We start from the raw sequence: 22,072 nt of genomic DNA, 5'->3' as shown, positions 1-22,072 counted from the left end.
ATTCCCATCTGTGAGAAAAACAGTCCCCTTTTTTATGCAGGAGGAGCCAAAAACCCATCCTTGGTCAACTACATGAAGAAAGAGAGGCACCCACCTAGTTTGCTGTATTGGGTTTCTGGCAAATCCAGCGCAGAGCATTTGGTGACACCAGCATTTAGGTCAGACAGCTGCACTGCAGCCTGGTCAACAATTAATTTCCCCTGCAGACAATGAGCCCTCAGGCGTCACCTCGGTGAGACTGCCAGGACAACTGGCACATTTGGGTAATCTCAAACAGAAGAAACCCAAGCCTCTACTGGGAGCATCTTGCTCCAGAGTCAGCTTAGTTTGTCTTTCAGCTGGGTACTGTCTGAACAAGAGCTCAGGAGAAATTCTGTTTAAATTCAAAGGATATTAAAACTAGAGGAGGACTCATCTTTATTTGTACAATGGCAGCAAACGAAAAAAAACACTCAGTAAATGTGCTACCTCTGTACCAGAGATAAAGGAAAAATGCCTAAGCTCCTCATGGAGATGTAAGGGATCCTTGGCTAGAATCTAGGGAGAGCATTTAAGAAAAAAACAAACATACAGAGAGCAGCACCTAAATTTTAACAAGTGAGAAACTTCCAAATTGTGCCTCATGCAAGCACCAAGTGAGAGGAAGGTGAAATAGTCAGGGCTCCTCTGAGAGGTGGTGCAAGACAGAATAATGTCACACTCATTTTCAGTCTCTCACTGGTTAAGTGGCTCCAGTCTCACAGACAGTAATCACTGTATTACAAGGAGATCCACAGGGAACAGGACCAACTTTCACACCCATTTCCAGCTTCCTCCCCCAATTTGTCATTTCTTAAGTATTTCATATTTGTTTATTTGAAATAGGAACATTGCAACATTCCTAGTATGCTGTATTCCAGATGCTCTTCCAGACAACAGTGTAATGGCTCCTACTCCACCAGCACCCACATAAGGGGGCTTACCAGTATCTTTGGGTATTTTTTAAACACAACTTCACAAATTCAGAAGAAATTTGAATTAGCCTTATCTATATACAGCTGGTTAAACAAGGATCACCTCAGCAGGGGGAGGGGATTAGCCTGATCCCTTAGGCTGATGCAACATGGGGAACCCCTTGCAGACAATCCCACTGCCATGCTGCAAGGTCACAGAGCTTGGACATACCTACATCAAGTCTACACAGAAAGTTCACTGGAGGGAAAGCTCAGGTAAAGGCAAAAAGGAGAGCACTCAAGGTTTGGAGCACAGACACAGAACAGGCAGGCTGAGGGTGACCAGCAGCACTGGGATGGGATGGTGGCCCCATCACTGGTAGCCCTCCATAGGGAAGGCACTGCAGCAGCATTCCCTGAGCCTGCACCACATTTAACACACCAATGAAACACATTTCTCTACTGATCACAGCTTTGTTTTGCTCTTCCCCTGCTCAAACAGCTTCCATATCTCACAACACATATCAGACAATTAATTAACAAGTCACATATTTCCAGACAAAGAGCTATAAGGGATAATCTAGTTTGTTTGAACAGACAAACAAGACCTCATCTAGGAGCTGATTTATGTAACTCCAAAGATGAGATCTCAGAAAAAAAATATACTGCTGGTCATAGTTCTGTCAGCAGGAATTCAAAGTCTTTGTTAGCTGTGGTTAAAGCCCATATCCAGTTTTGCACGTGACTAACACCAACAAGATAAATAACCTTGCATGATCAAAAAGATTTCTATTTTCAAATTTCACACCCCTGTGAAAACAGCTTCACTATAATATACATTCCACTTTTCAAAATGCTTCTGTATAGCTCACATTTTATTCAAGAAGAAACATTTGAGAACCTTTCTTTCTATGACTAACAGGTACAAATTTCTCTCATATTTGCTTAAAAGCAAACCAGAATATTTTTAAATTAAAAAACATTAAAGTATATTTTAATCCTAAGTCTACCTCACTGCTTTGAAAAAAATACAAGATGTGCTCTATTCTCCATATAGGGGACAATATTTTCAGTTCTTTAAACTTATAGTAGGAACTGGGAGGGAAAGGAACCAAATAAAGAGAAGCTTTGAAAGTTCTGCTTTCAGTGTTTTAGAAAGGAATTCCTGAGTCCCCCTTCAAAATATCTTTTATTCAATTTACTGCTAGAAATTAATCCAACCACACAGCTGTCTTTCTAGAAGGTTTGTGTACATAAATGGAAAATTGCCTGTTAGCTGTACTGTGCTGAAACCACTTGAATGGGAACTTTTAGCCGATTTCAACACAACAGCAAGTGCATTCAACTGGTTCTTTGTTCACCCACTTGTCACAACCTCACCAAACTAAAAATAGGTGGATTTATTATCTTGCAGCACAATCCAGCTCCTTTCACAAAGCAAAAGGTAGAAATTGCAATGCATTCAGGCCCTCTGAACTGCAGCTTTCCATGTTACACTGGTACAGTACCACACCTTTCAAGAACAATTGTGCTCAGTGGGGAGCCTGCGAGTACTTGCTCAATGGTCTTCATTTTATAAAGGATGCTGGACTAGCAAGACAAAAGAGTCCACAGTTGGCAATGGATAGAACTCAATCAGCTAGAAGTATTCTTTTGTGTGATGGAAAAAAAGGGGAAAAAAACCCCTCAGAGTTTTAAAAGAAGTGAGGCGATAAAATGTCTGAATATTAAGGAAAAAACCCCAACTTTGTACCAAAAACAATGGTGGAGAAGGAAATAAAAGAAATCTCTCTAGACCCTTGCCATACAAAGAAAACAAGAAAGGCCCAGAGCAGCTTGAAAGGAAGCTAATGTCTGTACTCTTTATTAAACTTTCACTTCAGAAACCTATAATACATCACTTTCTAAATATAAGAAGCAATAAAAAGGTTGTTTTTGTTTTACTAACAAAACTAGAGCATTTGCTACAGTAGTCAAGGGAAAAAATAAGACATTTATGTGCATGAAAACCTAGTGTATAATGGGAGTAGCAGTTCTCATGCTTCTCCCCCAAGCCCCCATCTTCCTCCAAGTCCACCCCTCGGCTTTGAATGGGGGTGAAGATCCAGCTGCTCTGAAGAGGTGCAGCTGCAGCAGCTGGCACACACTGAGGAGCAGAGGAAGCCTGAAACCACCACAAGCCCTCAGCACCAGTTATCACCACGGGATGGCTGTCCCTGAAGGCACAGGCTTAGGCAGAGAGGGACTTCATCAGACTAATCAAACTGGTTATTTGGCTTGCTTCCTGTCCCATCCTGAGACTTTTGCCTGCAATGGCACAGGAGATGCTACTTTAAGACTGGCACACAAGATTTCTTGACTGTTAAGGTCTCTCTACCAGTAATATGAAATATATGGATGCTGCAGTGGTCCTCATGATGAGGACATTCTGGAATTTCCTGGAGCAGCAGCATTGAATCCAAGAGCAAAATACTGAAGTAGCAGAACCCAAGCATGGAGCAACATGTGGCTTTTTTGTTCCTTCCCTGTATCTAGCCAGTTGATGGAGATGGGGCAAATTAGATGGGCTGCACTTCTCTCTTTGAGAGCTTCATGGGTCCTTTCTTCACTTCCTTGAATTATGTTTCCTGTAGATTAGTGAGACTGGCACAAAAAATGCCTTTACTGATGGTAACTCATAGTTAAACTTCAGATCAGAAGTACCACAAACAGAACAATGACTTTGTGTCTCACACCAACCTGTCCCCAAAGAGGTCACAGTTGAGTTTCAGCAACAGCAAAGCCCAACCATGATACAAATTTGTTATCTGAAGAGATTCCATTCAGTGAAGCTAAGGGGGAGGCTTGAGGAAGGACTTTGTAAGACTTGACACAAAAGCCTGGTGCTGAGCAGGTCTCAATCACATAGAACAAACCACCACCTGGCTGGCATCACACCCAACCACACACAGAGGTGAAGGGTGTCCCTCCCTCCTGTAAACCAAATTTTCACTTCATGCACCTAATTACATTAATGCCTTCACCTGTGACAATTCAAATTGGAGATTTGTACAGTAAACATATCTACTGCAAACTATTAGAAATGTCAACTTGTTGTACAGATTAAAAAATATCCCATCACAGTCCTAATCCCTGCATCTTCTACTATGCATGAACTGAAAAATAGTAAGAAAAAAATGCTGTGTTTATGTAGCAAACTATTAATCTTTCTGTAGAGTAAATCTCTTGACATTTGACTCTGACTTTTCTGTCTTGAATTGCACTGAGCATTTTGTGAACACTCCAGTGTTTGCAGATAACCTTTGCTATCAAGAAGCTTGCAGCTGAGTAGAAATGCTGCTTCACTGGTACAAAGTGGTGCTGACAGGAGGAAAACAACATAGTAGTCCCCATGATGTTATGTGCTTGAGGCTTGCTAATGCACTAGAAGTTAAACACCCAAGTGAAGTGGGAAAGAATCTCTTCCTGTTCAAACAAGAAAATAAAAGGTGTAAGAATACATTAGATTTTATAATTCAAGTGTCTAGGAAAATACTTCAGGTCTAAAACCACTGCAGATTTTTAACTTATGCATTTAAAGTAAATCAAAAGACCCATAATTATTTTTCTTGTACCAGGTTAAAAAACAAGTAGGGAACAAAAACATTTCTATTTATGTATTATGTGGAAACCATCAAATACCAAGAAAATTCCTGACACCTTCATGGGCAAAATCAAGTCTCTGTTCTAACTGATTTGGGAACCAAAGATGCTGTTCTCTTTTTTTTTTAGCTCTGCAGTTATCCATCATTTTCCAGGAAATTTGACATGTACTTTTATATATTAAAAAGGCAATGTTTATGTCATCATCTATAGCTAGTAATCAGAAAAGAACTGGAATACTGGATATGAATGAGAAAGAGCAAACAGCCTCTAACATTCTGCCATGTAATTAGACACTGAACTATAATAACCATTCCTTCCAGCAGAGAAAGAATTACTGCTGCAATTCTTGTCATCAAATAAGGTAAAACTCTTATTTGCAATGCCAAAGACCCAATTAAAAATCAATACAAGCTGACAGCAATGCACAGCAATATGGCTACAACTTGAAATGACAATTGTTCAGTGCTTTGTCTCTGCTTTATCTTCAAAGATGATTTCAATTTTTTTAGATGTAGGTGCCCAGGGAGGGAAGGAAACTGCCATCAACTCATTTCACATTAGATGCTAAACAGCATCATGATGTAACAGGCTTTCATCTCCCACTAGCCAGACTGTTCTAGATTTAAGTGTGCAGTTTTCTGGTGTAGTCTACCATGAAAGTTGATCTATTTCTTGGCCTAGATATTTATGCTCATATTCTAAACTGTGCCACAGTATCCCTGTAAGTTTTGTTTATAAGCTACAAGAACCTGTGATTTAATTTGGCTTTCTATTTAGTGCTATAAGTTGAAAAAAATAGTATGATAAAGAAATACTTATGTGAAATGCTGAATTTATCTAATTATGCCCAGATACACCAGAATACAAGGCTGCTCATTGTGTCAAGTAACTGAGAGAAACCCCTGGAACAGTTAAAGTCTCCAAGTGAAAAAAAAAAAAAAAAAAAATGCACAAAGCCTGGGGAGCAGGAGGGGAAATCGGGGTCCAGTTCCCTGACTGAACATCACTGCACCCACACAGGGCCCCCAGCACTGGTGGGGGCTCTTAGGCACTGCAGCCTTCAGAGCTGTAAAGCAGCCTTCTCACCTAGCTAGAAACTTGTAGGACCCAGTTAACATCACTGCTATCACACCACAATCCAAACAGACAAGCTGGAGGCATGGCAGATCCCAAATACATCAGGGATTACAAATAGCATGGATTGAGTTCAGTCCAAATACCTACTCCCCCTTGCCCCAAACTCAGACTTAGAAATCATCCATCATGAGCACTGCACATACAATAGTAAATTTCACACTCAAACTAAACATCCCCTCCAACAAAGCATCTTTTCCTTTTAGTGGTTTGCAAAGATGATCTGAACAACTCAGAGCATTCCCCAGCCCCCCTCAGAGCTATCAGCTCGCCCCTCTCATAGCTCACAGAGTACATGCACTCAGAGAAGTCCCAACATTAAGTAACATAAGAAACTAAGGAATTTAAGCAGATTAAAGAAAAGTTTGTCAGCCTAAATGTGTTTAAACTGAATTTAAGCAGCCAAACCACTACTGTAATTTTGTAGTTATTCCTTTAAAAATTAAACTTTGGTCAGATGGGGCAATTTAGTGCAGGAAACTCAGTGCTGGTGTTTAGCAACTTCCACAAGTTCAGGACCATTCATCTCAGGGGTTAACTTTTGTTTGCTTTTAAAGACAAATTGAAAGCTAAGCAAGTTAATGCAGTACTTAATGTAATACAGTCAAGAATATGATTCAACACTAGTGCTAACATGGAGAGGGTGAACATATATAGCAATTTTCCCTTTTATAAAGCCCAAACCAACATTAAACCACATTTTTAAAAGTATACAGTATGGAATTTTAATCAAGATGTTAGCCTCTTACATTTTCTAATTCAGTGTATTTGTGAACTGCAACCTTTTACGTTCCCTGTCTGAGCAAGTATAAATCATGTAAGCTTTTATTGTAAGAATGTGGAATTGCACTCCACAAACATCAGGCCTACCTATTTCACCTGCATGTAATTAAGCAGAGAAAGTTTCATCTATTCTTAGGAGCAGTCCAGCAGGCACCTACAGATGCTATGAATTATGCCATTAGCTACAACAGAGGGGGCTCACACAGAGGATTTAACTCTTCTGAAGTGACTAATAATCAATACAGTGCCAAAGGGGAACACAGTGGCATTGCTTTGTTCAGCTGCATAATACAGTACAGGGCTTGGGCCAGGGAGAAGGAGAAGCCAAATAGGACAATTCCTAGATACAGCAGCAGTGCTCATCTGAAATGCACCCATGCATTAAAACAGAGCTTTCTTCAAAGACAAAGAAGCACCACAGAAAAAAAAGTTATTTCAAAGGGCACTGAAAGAGTAGGGAAAGGGCCTGGATGATGGGTTCTTGCTCTGGTCTTGCTTCAGCAGCAGCTGCAGTCAGGGGTCTCTGCAGTACCACAGAAATTCTGCCTTAAGGTAAACCACTGTCTTTGCACACCTTTATCCAGATTATTTTACTACTCACTGCTTGACCCTAAGCACATCTCTATTATGGATAGTGAATTTATTTACCTTATGGACAGACTGAAGAGCTGGACAACATGGAATTGGGCCTCTACTTGAGCCGCATAAGCTCCAGAGGCTTTGGTCTGGCAAATCCAATCAACCAACAGACTAATGAGCAATGGTGTGATGAACAAACAGCTGCACCACTTGTGTGCATACAGGGATGATAAACACATCTGGTTTTGTAGAAGAAGGACACAGAGGGAAACAATGTGAGCACATGCTCTCTCCTAGCAAAAGTGATTCATGCTTTGCCTGAGTTGTTCCCTCTTTTCCTATTCAAGAACTATTACCTTTCTTTTCAGAAAGAAAGCAGGCTGCAGAAGCAAGGAACAACTTAAACTGTGTATTACCATCTTCCGTAGTAATAGGACAAAATAATTTAATGAAGACTTAGTTAAACCAAATGTAACTAATACAGATGAAAGATGCATCTATTTTTCCACGTTTTAGTATGGAAATAAGAAGGCACACACACATCATTAACATGAGCGACACACACATCCCCAAACAGAAACACAGGCACAAAAGGAGCAGCACAAGAAAACTGCTTAACAAGACTGTGATTGCTTGCAGTACCATCTCTCAGTGTTCAGCATTCAGGATCCAAAAACAAAGACCACCCTGGGTAGTCAAAGCCTTCTGATGTATTATTCCTCTGACAGAAGAATTAACGGACTACAATCAGCACTAAAACAACGTAAACAAAAAAGTCACCTCCAATCATAGGAGTTTTAGTAAGTTTCTCAGTTTCTAACTAGGTACATTTAGACACGAAGAGAAAAAGCTCTACCTGTGCTTCCACAAAACTCCAAATAAAAAGTGACATTTCAAAGTTTGCTTTGCCATGCCAAACTCTCAAGTAACAAGGTTTAAGTTGACTGATTATGCACTGGAGTAACACAGGACAGGATTTGACCTTTGTGGCTTCAAAACATGACCATATTGGCTTCATTTCCTGCCATTTATGTGTCATCTATTTTTATAGAGAAGTTCTATTCCTGAGAAGTTTAGCCAAGGTCTTATTCCTTCATGACTTTGCTATGAGCTGCAAACAATTACTTTAACAACTGAATCACATATGCACCGATTGCTGCAGCGTACATCCACGTACCAACTTCTCTTAAAATTCCTGCATGTTCTCTTTTCATTTTGTTTTTATCCACAGGTCTAATATCAAGTTGATGTGATGGGTCAAACTTAGGAGAAATTAGAGAAGTAAACCCCAAATCCTGATTCCAATGCTGCCCTCATTAGTTACTGACAGATGTCAGACTCACCTATATTATTGCATTATGTTGGAACTCCATCATAACTAGCATTTTAAGGGATTCTATAATTGGGCCATAAAGTTCACTTCTGCCAGGGGAGGGGGGATGGGGGGAAAAAGGGGAAAACTACCCCATCAGCTTGGGAACACTTCCCTCTTCTTCAAACCAATTTTTCACTACAGAAATACTTGTCCAAAACAAAGCTCTATGATCTTGCTATGCAAGTGCACAGAGGGACACACGGGCACAGACAAAGCACAGATGCTGCTATGAATCTTTTGCTCAGCTCAATGCAAAACCCACAATTTAACAGTAAACTCTTCCAGGAGCGTTAATTCAAACTGTAGGTGGACCTTTACCACTAATTATTTCCAGGGACAAGTTAAATTGGACACAATGAGTTTAAGAATTAGTACCAGAGACTGAAGGTGAATGGTGCAATGACTGCATTTTCCTAGCTCAGTATCTGATTTTGGACTATTTGAACATTTTAGAAATAACGTGCTCCAGGAAGCGATCCTGACATTAAGTGACAAGACTGCTATATATTTTTAATCCTTAGTCAACTTGTACTAAAACTTCTGTTTGATAAATAAAATTCAAGACAAGTTTGTTTATTGGTTCAAATACCAAAGCTGACAACATGTCAGCAGTTGATGCTCAGTATGTTTTTTTTAAAAATTCAGGAAACCATATATGTGGTCCTTTATCATCCTTCAGTGTAATAAATGTTTTAAAACACATCATACCAAGTCAGAGGAGAAGCAAAGTATACACAACTTGTGTAAGGCAGAGTTAACACTCATATTCCCAAAACATTGAGGTAACACTAAAACTGAGCTCAACCTCTCACTGCATAGCCTCAGTTTTCCTCTATTGGGTAGTAAACCCAGATTTTGCATGAAAAAGCTGCAACATACAAAAAAACCTGTACATTCAATTGCAACATGTGCTTTGTTTTAAGGATGAGGATCTGTTTATGCTACCCCAGCTTGCAAACTTCCTAGCATACCATAAAGACCTTTTGAATTTTAGCCACATGGTTACTAATACAATGAAAACTGAAATCAGGAAACTCATCAGAAGTCTCATTTATTTGAAATTCCTTTTCTGCTAATACTGAAGTTTTATTGCAAAGCACATGTCATTAGAATAAAAACAAATGAGTACTTTCAAATATAGAAACAGATGAGCTATTTGATTATCTGCAGTTCACCTTAACACTAAAGAATCACCTCCCAGATCACTTATGCAGAAAACATCTCCTTATTAACTATATTCCATTAGAAGTTGCATCTAACAGCAACGTAACAGAACAAACTTCTCTTCAATTTTTATGCACTTGAAAAAACACGTAACAAGTCAATATTTCCCATCCTAATGGAAAAGTTGACATCACTAAGTTATGTAGAGAAATTCCCATCAGTTCATTTTCAGAGATTTGAGATATCTGTTCTGCTTTTATCACAGCTATGCACCAGTGCATACATGCAGCAGGAATTTATCAATGCAATGCAAGTCTAACAAAAGACTGAGTGACAGTTAAGTTTAAGACTTTTCCAAATGATTTTAATAAATTTCTCTGCAGAAAAAAGCCTCAGATGAAGCAACTTGGTTTAAAGTCTCTTTTAGATGATGATGCATCAAGTCAGAAAGTGACTGTCAAAAAGCAAGGGAAGTTTCACAACAGTTAACAGAGTATGGAAGAACAAAGTCTCGTGTCAGAGTTAAGTCCTTGCATTCAAGTAGCACAAAAATGTACTAATCTATTAATTTGATTAACATGTTATTACAAAAATAGTAAATATTTAAAGAAACCTCTCCCTGAATTGCCCTGAGTTAAATTCAAAGATGTACAACTTCTTTTTCTAATAAATTTTACAAATTACAGTGGGATTTTATTTTTTGCCAAAAAATCTGGAAAAAGTTTCCATATCAATGATTAAACACTACTCAACACTTCTGCTAGCCATCATCTCTTGCAATTTAGAGCACGGGAAAAAAATAACTTAATCTTCTTCCACCTGCCAAAACCCAGATAATAAAACCTGATAAAAGCGCTCTCACCTCTCCTGAAACCTTCTGGTGCAGCTTAGGCACATTAACTATAAGTACTCTATATTTGACACTGAACCATAGCTCTTAACTCAGTATTCTATTGTTTTCCAAACATCAGCAATCATTTTACCATAATCCAATTTTCTGATGGGATAAGTAATAATTAAACAAAGAAATATCCACAGCTGGCTGAAACCTGGCATGGGAGTCAATAGATGGCCTCTTTCTTTTCTCATAATGTCAAATGCAGCTGGTCTGGTACTCATTAGCTCTTTCAGCAACAAATACTTATTGTACATACAGGAACTTGCAAGAAAGTCTGCAGCAGATATTGAGCTGCCTCCTCTTCTTCTCAGCACATTGCTTACAGGAAAGCACCATAAACATACATGCAGAGCTGACTGCAGGTATGGCAGAGCAGCACAGCGATGAGCAGCTCTGGGGATCTGCAAGACATTTGTTACAGAATCCATTCACAAAAGAGGGGGGAAAACCTCCATCCTTAATGAGATTTCCTTTTCTTCACTCTCCTCAGGGCTTATACTCCCTCACTGTCAGAGCACAGGGAACCTCCAGCACAAGGGCTCACTTCATTAAATGCCATTTCGGGCCTAATTTCACATTGTGAGCCACTCTGCCGAGGCAAAGAAAGCAAAACGCCAGATGCTCTCTGTGCCTGCTACCTCAGCAGTGTTTCATTCACTGCTCCAAAAAACTTCCAGGCATCCATTCAAAACCAAGTACCCCCAGCCTGGTCTGTCCTGTCACAGGACAAAGTGCTGGCTTGTCTTCAGCTCACTTTTGATGCTTGCCTATCATCTCCCAGCCCAGCCTACTCCTATCTCCTTTCCTTCTTCCCAAGCCTGCTGGAATTTGAACTTTAAATGGACGCCCTCCATGGCAACAATAGATAAAAAAGGAGGCTTTGATTGTTCATGCGTTGCAGAAAAGAAAGGAGGAGATTCATCCTGGCTGCGACCTAGCAGAAACTCATCAAGCACAGCTCCCCTTCCATTGCAATGGGATGCCTGAGCCTGGAGCCACTCATTCAAGCTCCCTGTGTCTATGTTTCCATTCAAAGAGGATGAATTCTTCAGGTTTCCCCTGTTAAGGAATTAAATCTTGATCCTGTGAATGAAGGGCAACACCAAGCTTGGAAAGCTGCCAAAAGGTTCTGTAACACTCAGCAGTTTGGAGTTAATTCAATACTTATTGATACCTAGCAGGAATTATAGCTGCATTATTTATAAGTGGGGGGGGAATCACAGAGCCATATTTAGACCTTGGTAATAAACTATTTTTAGCACCATCTGTTTTTCTAGCTTGTTCCCTTGCTTAGGCAAGAGCATACACGTTTATCCAGTTCCCTCTTCCTTGCCCATTTAAAAGAATCCACAGAGTCTAAACTGAAACACGAGTTTAGGATCACTAAGAAAATTTATTGTGCAGCAATCCTTCTAATCATGTTCTGGAAATCAAATCTGCTGACTAAGGACAGTCTTGGGCTGATGTAACACTATATATGCTGTCTTTAAAGAATTGAGCAGATTTTTTTTAATGTAAGGGGCAATGTGCTTCACACAAAGGACATTACTATCTAGAAAGAAACAACTGATCATTAACTGCATTAAGCCATCTGAAAAGTGGTTCACAACTCCTGGCAGTGCTTTTCTGAGACATAGTTGCCAAGTTTCACCCTCATTAAACACAGATTTTTTTTTTTTTTTTTTTTTTTAATCACAAGTACATTCTGCCAGGCCAGGCTGCTGTTAGAGGGGGAGAGAAATCATAAGCAGCTGCTGCAAGCACCTTGTTTCAGAGATGAGTTTCCAGCTGCAGCTGTTACCCACTCAAAAGCTCCCCAAACCTCAAATTACCTCTGAGTTTAGATTGATATTCTGCCTTTAGAATGTGACAACACTGGTGGCCTCTGCAGCACGACAAGGGACAGAATGGAGGGATTGCTGGTTCCTTGAACTCTGAGAGAAGCAAGGCTTTGGGTACTTCATGCAGATTAAGTTCTCAGAAATGCACTTGATAGCAGGAATATATTCATCTTACCATCCTGGCTCACTAAAGTGTTGTTTTCACCCAAACAATAGCACAAATATTCAAAAGCTTGACTGCTAATTGTGTCAGATTAAGAAATTTTACTGTAGACCAAGGCAGAAAAGTCAAGTAAAATATGAGCTCATAGAATTCTTACTTGTTACAAAGGGCAGCAGCAATAAGGGTTGCAAGCTGGTTTCCTAGACCTTCCAGCACAGGTCAAGCATTCCTAGGAAGCAGACTGTGTGCAGCAGAAAGCTCCCAGCATGTAGTACATAGGTCAAAATTAATTCTACAAATGCACACCAGAAACATACAACCACTATAATGGATTCCAACAAAGTCTTGAGGGCTTTGAAACTTCAAGCAAACAGTATTATTAATAACATTCACTTGGCACTGGCATTACGCAACAATAATTTCAGTGTGAAGGAAATACAGCAGTGCTGCCCACCCAGCAGCCCCTGGGATGTTTTCTTCCACTTCACTGCCTTTTTTTTAATTCCCCAGTGGAGGAAACAGGACACAGCACTTCTAACAGCAAATACAACAAACTGCCAGGTACATGGAAAGGCTCCTTGGCAGCACAATATATGGACAGGCCATTCCCAGGATCAGAGCCAGGATGGTGAAGTCTGCTCCTGCTGAGAAGCATCTCCACAAGCCCCAGCAGCAGCCACTGTGTCCCATCTGCCAAAGCTCCCCACTCATGTGACAAGTGCTCTGTCCCTCTCCAGGGGAAAAAAGCTCCAAAGCAGGGCTGCTTGGAGAGGACACCTCTCACAGGACAGTCTGCCTCAGCTGAGAGAGCTCAATAAAAGCCATTCCAAGGACAAGATCAGTCTGCAGTACTTTGAGTGGCCACACAACGCACATGGACAAAAGCCAGCACGTACAGTATCTGCTGCAATAAACTTAAGATTTATTGCCAAGCATGTTTAAGAGCAAAAACTAAGATTACAACTTGTAGTTCAATTCCCTAAGGCTGTTGCATAACCTGCAAATATATTACAACATGAGAGCAAACTAATACTGGTGGATTAACCAGGAATATAATCAGAGGATCTGTAAATCTTCAAAAATGCAGCTTGCTGCAAGCCTTATAGCAAAGCATCCGACTTCCATGGGGGCAAGGATGCTTGCTTGCACATAGACACTTTTGTGAAGATTTGGAAGGTGTAACCTACCTGATTCCTTTTACAAAGCTGGCACCTTATTAGCTAGCACATATGCATATTTAGTATGATTCTGCATTCAGACAGTACTACAGGGCCAGATGAATCAGTCTCAGAAAGCAGCTGGAGAAGATGATGGCAAAAAGATCCAGCATCAGGCTCACTAGGATCCGCCCATCCACCCTTCCCTTACACACCAGATGGCTCTGGAAAGACGACAGTTATCTATCCTTAAAAATCAGTGATCACAAAGAAAGGGCTTCATGATTAACTCTCAACTCCATCTGTGGGGTGGCTGCATGCCAGTGAAAGGAACTGTGGCAAGCCAGAAGAATCTGTACAAACTCCATTTATATCCTAGTCCATTCAGGGATCTCTCCCCTCCACCCCAATGACTAAGGGATCTGAGAAACTGGGATCCACAACTCCAACACTGAAACCCTCTCTGTCAATATTCTTGCATATCAAGCCCATGTAAAATTGATCTACAGTTGGTTCTAACTGTATCAAATAATATATTGGCAAAAACCAGGAACCATTAGATTTGTGTTTCACCCTACTTAAGTAGCTAATAATCTATAAGCAATGTCTGATCTTATCAGTCTTGAACTTCCAATTTTAAAAATAAAGGTCCAAAAGCACTGAGGTAGTTTGAACAAAATGTGACTTTAAAAAAAGTCATACAATACATGCATTTTTTAAACCTCAATAAGTTTGTTACCACTACTTTGCATTTTGAACAGTATTACTTCAGTCCTCATGATGATCATTATTCAGCAACATGTTTCCATGCCAAGGCCTCCAATGGCAGAGCACAGTGAAAAAAGTACAGAAAGGCCTTTTAATATATAAATGAATTGTGTCTGTGCTGTGTAAGCAGCCACAAACAAATCTTTGTCTCCAGACACTAGTCAGAATAAACACATCGATACTAGCCTGCAATGTCACTAACATTAACTTATTCAGAATTAACTCCTCCTGATTTGGAGTGGTATCACCTTTGTTCCTCCTAGTGGAAACATTTTATCATGATAGGTACACAAAATTCCCTGACAATATCCAACAGTTCGCCATTTCCTACAATGGCTGTATTTACACAAGCACACACTGGCTTGTGTCCACTACCAATGTCTGCAGGCCATCTGAACGAGTTTGTGTTATACTTTACTCAAGCTAAAGGTGGGACTCCAATTCTTTAAATGTTAAGATTTAAGAAATGGATACATACTTCAGGTATTGCAAGTATGCATTACAAATTACTCCTCCTTCCCCCATCAAACAGAATAACATATTTACCAGATTAACCACACCCTAAAGTTTAACCTAAATTGTTTTTGAATCAGATTATATCACTACAAGATGCAACAAAAGCACTATCCTTGACATGCAGGCACTCCATAGGCTTGAGGACCCATTTCTCTTAAAACTGAGTTCTTTCTGCTGCCCACTCTTGCAGGGAGAGGACACCTCCTGCAGAGGTCAACCACCACAGAACAGAGGTAAAATAAGCTGAATTTAAAGCAGGGTTCTGTCCAAAGGATATGAAAACAGCCAGACAATTTGGGCATCTAAGTTTATTGGTGCTTCAAAAGATGAAATTCTTTCAGTACACTGAAGCCATTCAAGATTATTAATTACAACCTAACTACTCAGGATCGATGCTTTCTGCTGTTAAAGGACCCTTAGGCTCAGTAACAGAAAGGACAGAGAATTCTCATTTCTTCTTACAGTTATTTGAACTCTCCAGGAGGTGTCCTCTCCCCAGGAGAGCCAAAAGAATTCAGTTTTTTTTTAGAATTGAATACCAGAGAATAGTATTTTTCAACATGGAGCATATATATACTTTAGTTATAAGTCTGAGGTGAGTCTGGAAGTGAAACACACTCCACTGCAAAGTTAAGTATTTCTGTTCATAATAAATTCCATTATTGCACTCCTACTCACCTGACAAAGTACTTCTATTTAACAAGCTTAAGGGCCTTTTACCAATCCAACTGCACACTTGCATGCCCTGAAAACACACCTTACCCTGCCAACTATGTGAGCTTTTCAAAATTGAAAAAAGCAAGTTTATTGCTCTGGGACATGCAATTTTAACAAGCCTTGGAAATTCAACTAAAAAATTTTTAGTTCTGTAGTAACACAGGCTCAAGTTACAAGAGTTACACAACCAAAATAATATTAAATGTTTAACACAATGGCCTGTGCATTGCACTTCAGGACAGCACACTCTGAAATCCCTGAAACCTTCAAGTCTGTATTTTTATTCAGGAAAGTATCCTTAAAACAAGTATGAAGAATAAGATTCTCAAAAGAAAAAAAAAAAAAAAAAGAAAAACCAAAAATAAACTCTTAACTAACTGAAGAAAGGAGAGAAGTGAAAAAAAACCCCACACAAAGTTTATATTTGAGGGGTTTGGAGCACATCAGGAGTCTCAGCCTCTGGGTCAATTTTGGTTTTGTGCACTACGGAAGAATTTCAGAGAGGCTCTATGTTGACTATGCTTCAAGCACATCTGATTTCTGCCACTCTCAGCACACACTACAGCAGTTACAAGTAACCTTGAAGCTCTACCAAATAGGACATGACAGTTAAGCCACAAGCACCTGTCATATGTGTTTTAAGATCTTTCATACTATTTGTACATCATAACACTACTTCACATCACTTATTTCAACCTGTTAGTTCAAACTTTGTAACATTCATCTTTTAAAATGGACAATTTTCAACACACTAGCTGAGATGGAGTTACCCAGCATTAGCTGAGGTTCAGAAAACTTTCGGTCCCACATTATTCTTGTTCCAATACTGCCAAGACCACAAAGTTCTCCTGATCTTTACGGGTCATGTGAATTAGTGTAGAAGACAAGCAAAGCACATGCTGATCAACATAAAACAGAACTGAAAACTGAGATAGTTAAAATATAACGAGACAAAGGAAAAAAGTCTCATACAGTATCAAAAGCCACACCTGAAGAATACTGGGAATATGCAAAACCCTTTCCCAGCAGGACAGTATCTTTGCAGAGCTTAAATTGTTCAACCTCTGGTCTTAAAGGCTCTTTTAAACTCTGCATTTATAAAACCTTTATAGAGGCCCAAGCAATCATATACTGAATTTTTGAGTTGTGACAAATTAGTCTACCTCTTGCATGAGCAAAAGGGCCACATAGGCTACATATCTTCTGGTTTCACTATTCAGGCTTGGCTGAGGGAAAGCAGTTTCTACAGCAGGGAGCTAGAAATGTTAGTAAGTGTGGTATTGCAGCCCCCTGCTATGTGCATCCTTCCTGGGTAAGGTGGAAGGAGAAGAGACTCAACCTACAGCAGGAGCAGTGACCCCAGTGAAGCACCAGTGACCCTAGAAGGGACACACTGAGCCAGGCCTTGGTTCTAATGCAGACCTAAAGATGTACCCAAGAGTGAGACCTACCACTTCTCCTTCCCCTTCCACTGACAGACAGAGGATGTTATTCTATTGCACTAGAACATCGTGTCCTTTTGGAAATGAAATACATACCAAAAAAAAAATCTGCAAGTAGAATTTCAACACTTTGATATTTCTGACCAAGGCACACTGTGCAATGATACCTGGAACACTAGGGTACTGCAAATAGTGAATGCTGAAAATTTTCAACAGGCCTCCAAAATATAGCTCAATATTTTATACCACCAAAACAACATAATGAAAACACTTCTGTGCTGGAGATACTTCATGTTAAAAAAAAAAAATCACCTGACTAAGAGAGCCCACTTTTGCAACCCCCAAAATACCAAGATATGCCCCTTCTTTTTCAGGGGAAAACTGAAATTAAGGGTTTGCATTTTCAAAGAATGACCTGGGAACAGGCACTACACTAAGAGAGGAGTGTCTGCATTCAGCTATTCTACAACAGTCATTGTCCTTCACACCTCACACCCTTCTCATTTGGTAACTGCTACATAGGCAAGCCTCAACTCATATATGGGGCCTTCCTACAATTTGTCCCCTAAAGTACCAAGTTGTCAAATTTGCGTTATCATTAGGAAAAAAAAAAAGTCCAGGCTTCCTTTGGTAATACTGCAAAATAATTCATGTGAAAAAACATTGCTGCTGTTTTCAAATTAAAACCAAAGGGTGTTTCCCTCCTACAGGAGAAACATATTTGACAGACTGAAGATAACCCTTGTCAAATCATCCTGTATACCTTGCATTAATAAAGCACAGTTTAATTAAACAAATGCAGTTCAGATGAGTACACTGCATTTCATGCAGCTGAAAGCAACAATCCTAGGTCAGAGAAAGACAAATTTGTACAAACAGCTGCAAAAAGAAAAGTTCAATGAGTTGATCCTCTCTCCTTTCCCAGTTTTCAAAGTACTCTGCATTTTTGTTTCCCCAATCATTCTTGTTTATAATGCCTATAAGAAAGGATATTCTTTTGGATCAAAAAAAAAAAAAAAAAAAAAAAAGAACTGCCAAGATTAGCTCTAAAATGTTTCAGTTACACTTGACAAAGTAGTTGTTGAAATAGCTTTAGTTTACATCAGTTTATCAGTTTCTATATCTAATTTGAGTACTTGAGTACTTAGTCACTTGGTTGAAGTTTAAAAGGTTGCCACATTAATAACTGAGTTATCAGCACACTGCTGGCTGCTCAGCAGTACTGGAAACAAGCAGAAACAGTTGCATTTAAGAACTGAGGATGCATTTGCTATTTTCTCAAAAGCATAGAAGACAGTTAAAATGGAAATGCTGTTGAGCAAACATCTGGATCAATGGAACGATTTCACAGAGTCATTTCACAGAGCACTGAATGAATCAAGTTATTTTTTAACTACTGCAAGTTCAAGATTCTTTAAAAAGGCTGTTGGGCGGATGAAGTGTGTCACACCAGTATTGCAACAAGAACAACTAATGGAAAACTACCCAGGCTTCTGTTCCACACAGGGTGCTGCAGCTCAGACTGCAAAAGGCTTGGGCTAAGACAAGCTCTTCACACTTCTAGCATTTTATTGTTGAAGTCAGAGCATTTTAGCCACTCTAGGTTTTCAAAAACATCCCGTCAGCAAGATACATCTTTTGACATAGCAAAATTAAGCTTAACACAAAGGGACCTAACTACTAGTTATCCAGTTGATGACTTACACTAGAAATTTTATTTAATACCTTTTTACCTTCTACTGCATGTCAGAATTAAGAACTTCTGTTCAGGAGCTTTATTTTGGCCTCTAAAATTTAATTATTACAACAGACCTAATCTCCAAGGTACCACCTTATTTCCTAGCTAATGCAAATATTTATTTGAACTATTTAATTGCATTTTTAAACCAGACAGATGATGTCTGATCAAAGTATTTTCCTGAAAGTCAGATACACAACACAGCAAATATGTTCACATGGCCAAGCAACCTCAAACTCTATGGTGGGATCTCCAACACTGGGAACAATGCAGACAAACTATAACCATGACAACAGCAAATCACCTACAGAAAAAGGCTGCAACACCTCCTGATACCAAAACAACACGAGTCCTAACTTCATCCTGCATTGCCCAAATGCAAGCAGTGTTTTTCACTCCAAACTGACACTTTCAATCTTGATCTCAAGAGTAAATGTGAAACCAGCTCTTTCTGCTACACATAAATTACTAATTTATATAAATAAAAGTGAATCAATTTAGAGAATTATTCAAAAACAAAGAAAACCAAAGACTCCAGGACCTAAAGGAAAGCATGTTAAAATAAATCATTTTTTCATCTCTGCTTGCATAGAAAGTTGGACAACTCCAAACATTTGGATATGAAGAAACTAGCAAGATTTGAAATAAATTTAATTTTAATCCTGATTTTCTTTAGATTCACCTGAAAGTAACTGTACTAACTTCTGCCATAAATAATTTTATTATTCAACAAAAATTCTTTAATCTTTTGCTTCAAAATGCACAGTAAAAACCTTATACACCTGATCACTTGAATGCTGGTAAATCCCCACATATATTCCAAAAACACTCAAAATCCACATGAGAGGACTGCCCACCAGCACCGAGTGACCTTCCTGTTGCTCTCTCCCTTCAACCATAACAAAAAAGTCCCCAGATTTTAGAGGCTTCTTGGCACTGTCTATTCCTGGGTAATTCTTCTAAAACAGACAACGCTCCTCTTGCTTTTTGCAAACTTAAACCATTCTCATGTCAAAATGGAAATTCTCCCCTACACACACAAGTCCTCACCCTTGTAATTTTTGCAACAAAAGCTCATTTCACATCAGGATTGCAGCTGCATTTGTTGGAAGCCAATTTTCTTCCTTCACCGACAATCCCCAGCAGTCATTACACTCGAGTAGTCTTACAGATACAAGTTTGAAGCAAGTTTTCCCTAATATGTTTATATACCACACTGAATTCAAAAAGTCTTTTTGAACATCAAAAACCCCACAGAAGATGAGTCTTCTCCACTAATTCAGTTTAAACCTAATACTTTTTCTTCTTGGGTGCACTGATCTCACAGGAAGTTTCTTGGGTGGAGACTTGAGAAAGTTTTCAAAAGCCTCTGAACTGTATCTGAATTACCAGTTTGGTTTTATTGCACATGCCTACTTTCTACCATCCAAACAGACCTTAAACCAGACTATAGTTCCAGAGAAAAACCTCTGCCCTGGCATATCTTCATGCCCTTAGAACTGAGACCACACATCCCACCCAGCAGCGCAATGCATGTCATGTTCTACTTTCCCTTACTGACATAATCAAAGCAGGTTAAAAGACTCTTCCACAAGTAAGACAGGCAAGGGAGCTGAGTGACCAGACTTCAGTCCAAAGGAGCCCAGAACAGCAGCATGACACAACTGCTCTTGGAAGTTACACCTTGTCCCAAAAGGAAAGGGTGAGTTATTCAAAACCATGCTATGACACAGCACTTGGAATAAGAAGTCAAGTTATAGTCTGTACTAAAGGCCCTAACAGCAACAAAGTTGCACTGCCTACAAAAAAAAAGTAAACATTGAACCTCAATTGCTTACTCCAGAAAAGTACACAGAAAGGCAAGTCCAGAAGAAAATAATTGTTTCTTCTTCATCATGATCAGACAGTTTTCTAAGAATTGTATCTCTTCCAGTTTCATGTACTTAAGAGCATTGGTGTGTTTATCTCAAGTGTGGCACACAAACCTGCTCCCACTCTAATGTTGTCTTCCATGACCAGCTAAATCATCATTTATGAGTTCTGCAAGACACAGTGCAGCAATACTGTTTGCTCATACAGAGCAAAAATCTAAACACACAAAACAACTACTCAAAGATGGAGGTGGAAATGCATCTTTGTGACAATGCATCTGAAGACTGCTTTTATAAAGGAAAAAAATATGCCCCAAAGACTACATTATATTAACATACTTCATGAGTTAAAGCTGAGTGGCATCAGACACATAAGGAAAGGCTGGAATATTCATGAACTTGATTGAAATGATATCACGGGCACATTTATAGAAAAGCACATGGTCACACCATCAAACTGCATCACGAGGAATTAATCAGTTGGAAGGGTCAGAGCAGGACAAGAAAAACAAGTGACTGCAGTCACCAACACAAAACAGCCGTAAAAGGAGAGAGAATAAAAGCAAATAGAAAAAAATACTAGTCAGAGGTAGGCAAGGTTCACAGTCTGCTTCAGCAGAGCCTGGTTTAATACTTAGCATGGCAAAAGAAACAATCAGCAGTAACTTTTAGCAGGCACACTGCAGAGGGATCAGCAGAAAGAGCTAAAGAACCAACTCCAGGGCACAAACACATTTGATAAGGACACATGATATGATCAGCCATGAGTTTAAGAAATCACTCACAACCTTCTTCTTCATGGCAGTTTTCTAACATTAACCAACCATGCTGGGAATCAACAATAAAATCCAGCTCCAATTGAAATCCATCTTAGATGGTACTCATGTGCTAATCCTAAAGTAAAATTAAACAAACCACAGTAACTTCTGTGATATTCACTTGATTTTTATAGGATATTGAAGCCCAGGAACCTGTGTAATCTCTTACAACAAGAGACTTCAGCTTGGCTATACCTCTGACAGTTAGTACTTCTTAGAAATTGATGCTTTCACAGTATGTAAGCCTAACGAAGAAGGTTAAGGAAGAGAAACTAGCAGGGTGGGGAATGTTACACAAGAACAAGTTTATCATAAATTTCAGGACATATTTAAATAGATCAGAGAAAAATATTCTGACCACAAGCTGGCCAGTGAAGAGTGAAAGTAGCTTTACTCTGTGTACACAATACCTTTTCAGATGGAGAGATGAAAAAAACTCAGAAGTAGGTATGAGTCACATTAGAGAATTTAAAATTGACTGCTTTGGAATTGACATGTAGAAGGGGGAGGAGGTTTAAAGCAGAGGGAGTT

At 39.4% G+C, this 22,072-nt stretch overlaps 1 protein-coding gene across 4 annotated transcripts in view; it reads right to left on the bottom strand.

Moving 5' to 3' along the window:
* Window positions 1-22,072, bottom strand: part of FAM53A (family with sequence similarity 53 member A) — a 70,213-nt gene that overhangs the window by 1,409 nt on the left and 46,732 nt on the right. The window lies entirely within an intron of this gene.

This window comes from Vidua chalybeata, chromosome 4, assembly GCF_026979565.1.
Source record: "Vidua chalybeata isolate OUT-0048 chromosome 4, bVidCha1 merged haplotype, whole genome shotgun sequence".
NCBI classification, from domain to species: Eukaryota; Metazoa; Chordata; class Aves; order Passeriformes; family Viduidae; genus Vidua; species Vidua chalybeata.
The sequence above is the reverse complement of the archived record's forward strand: the minus strand, read 5'-3'. Positions and strand labels throughout refer to the sequence as shown.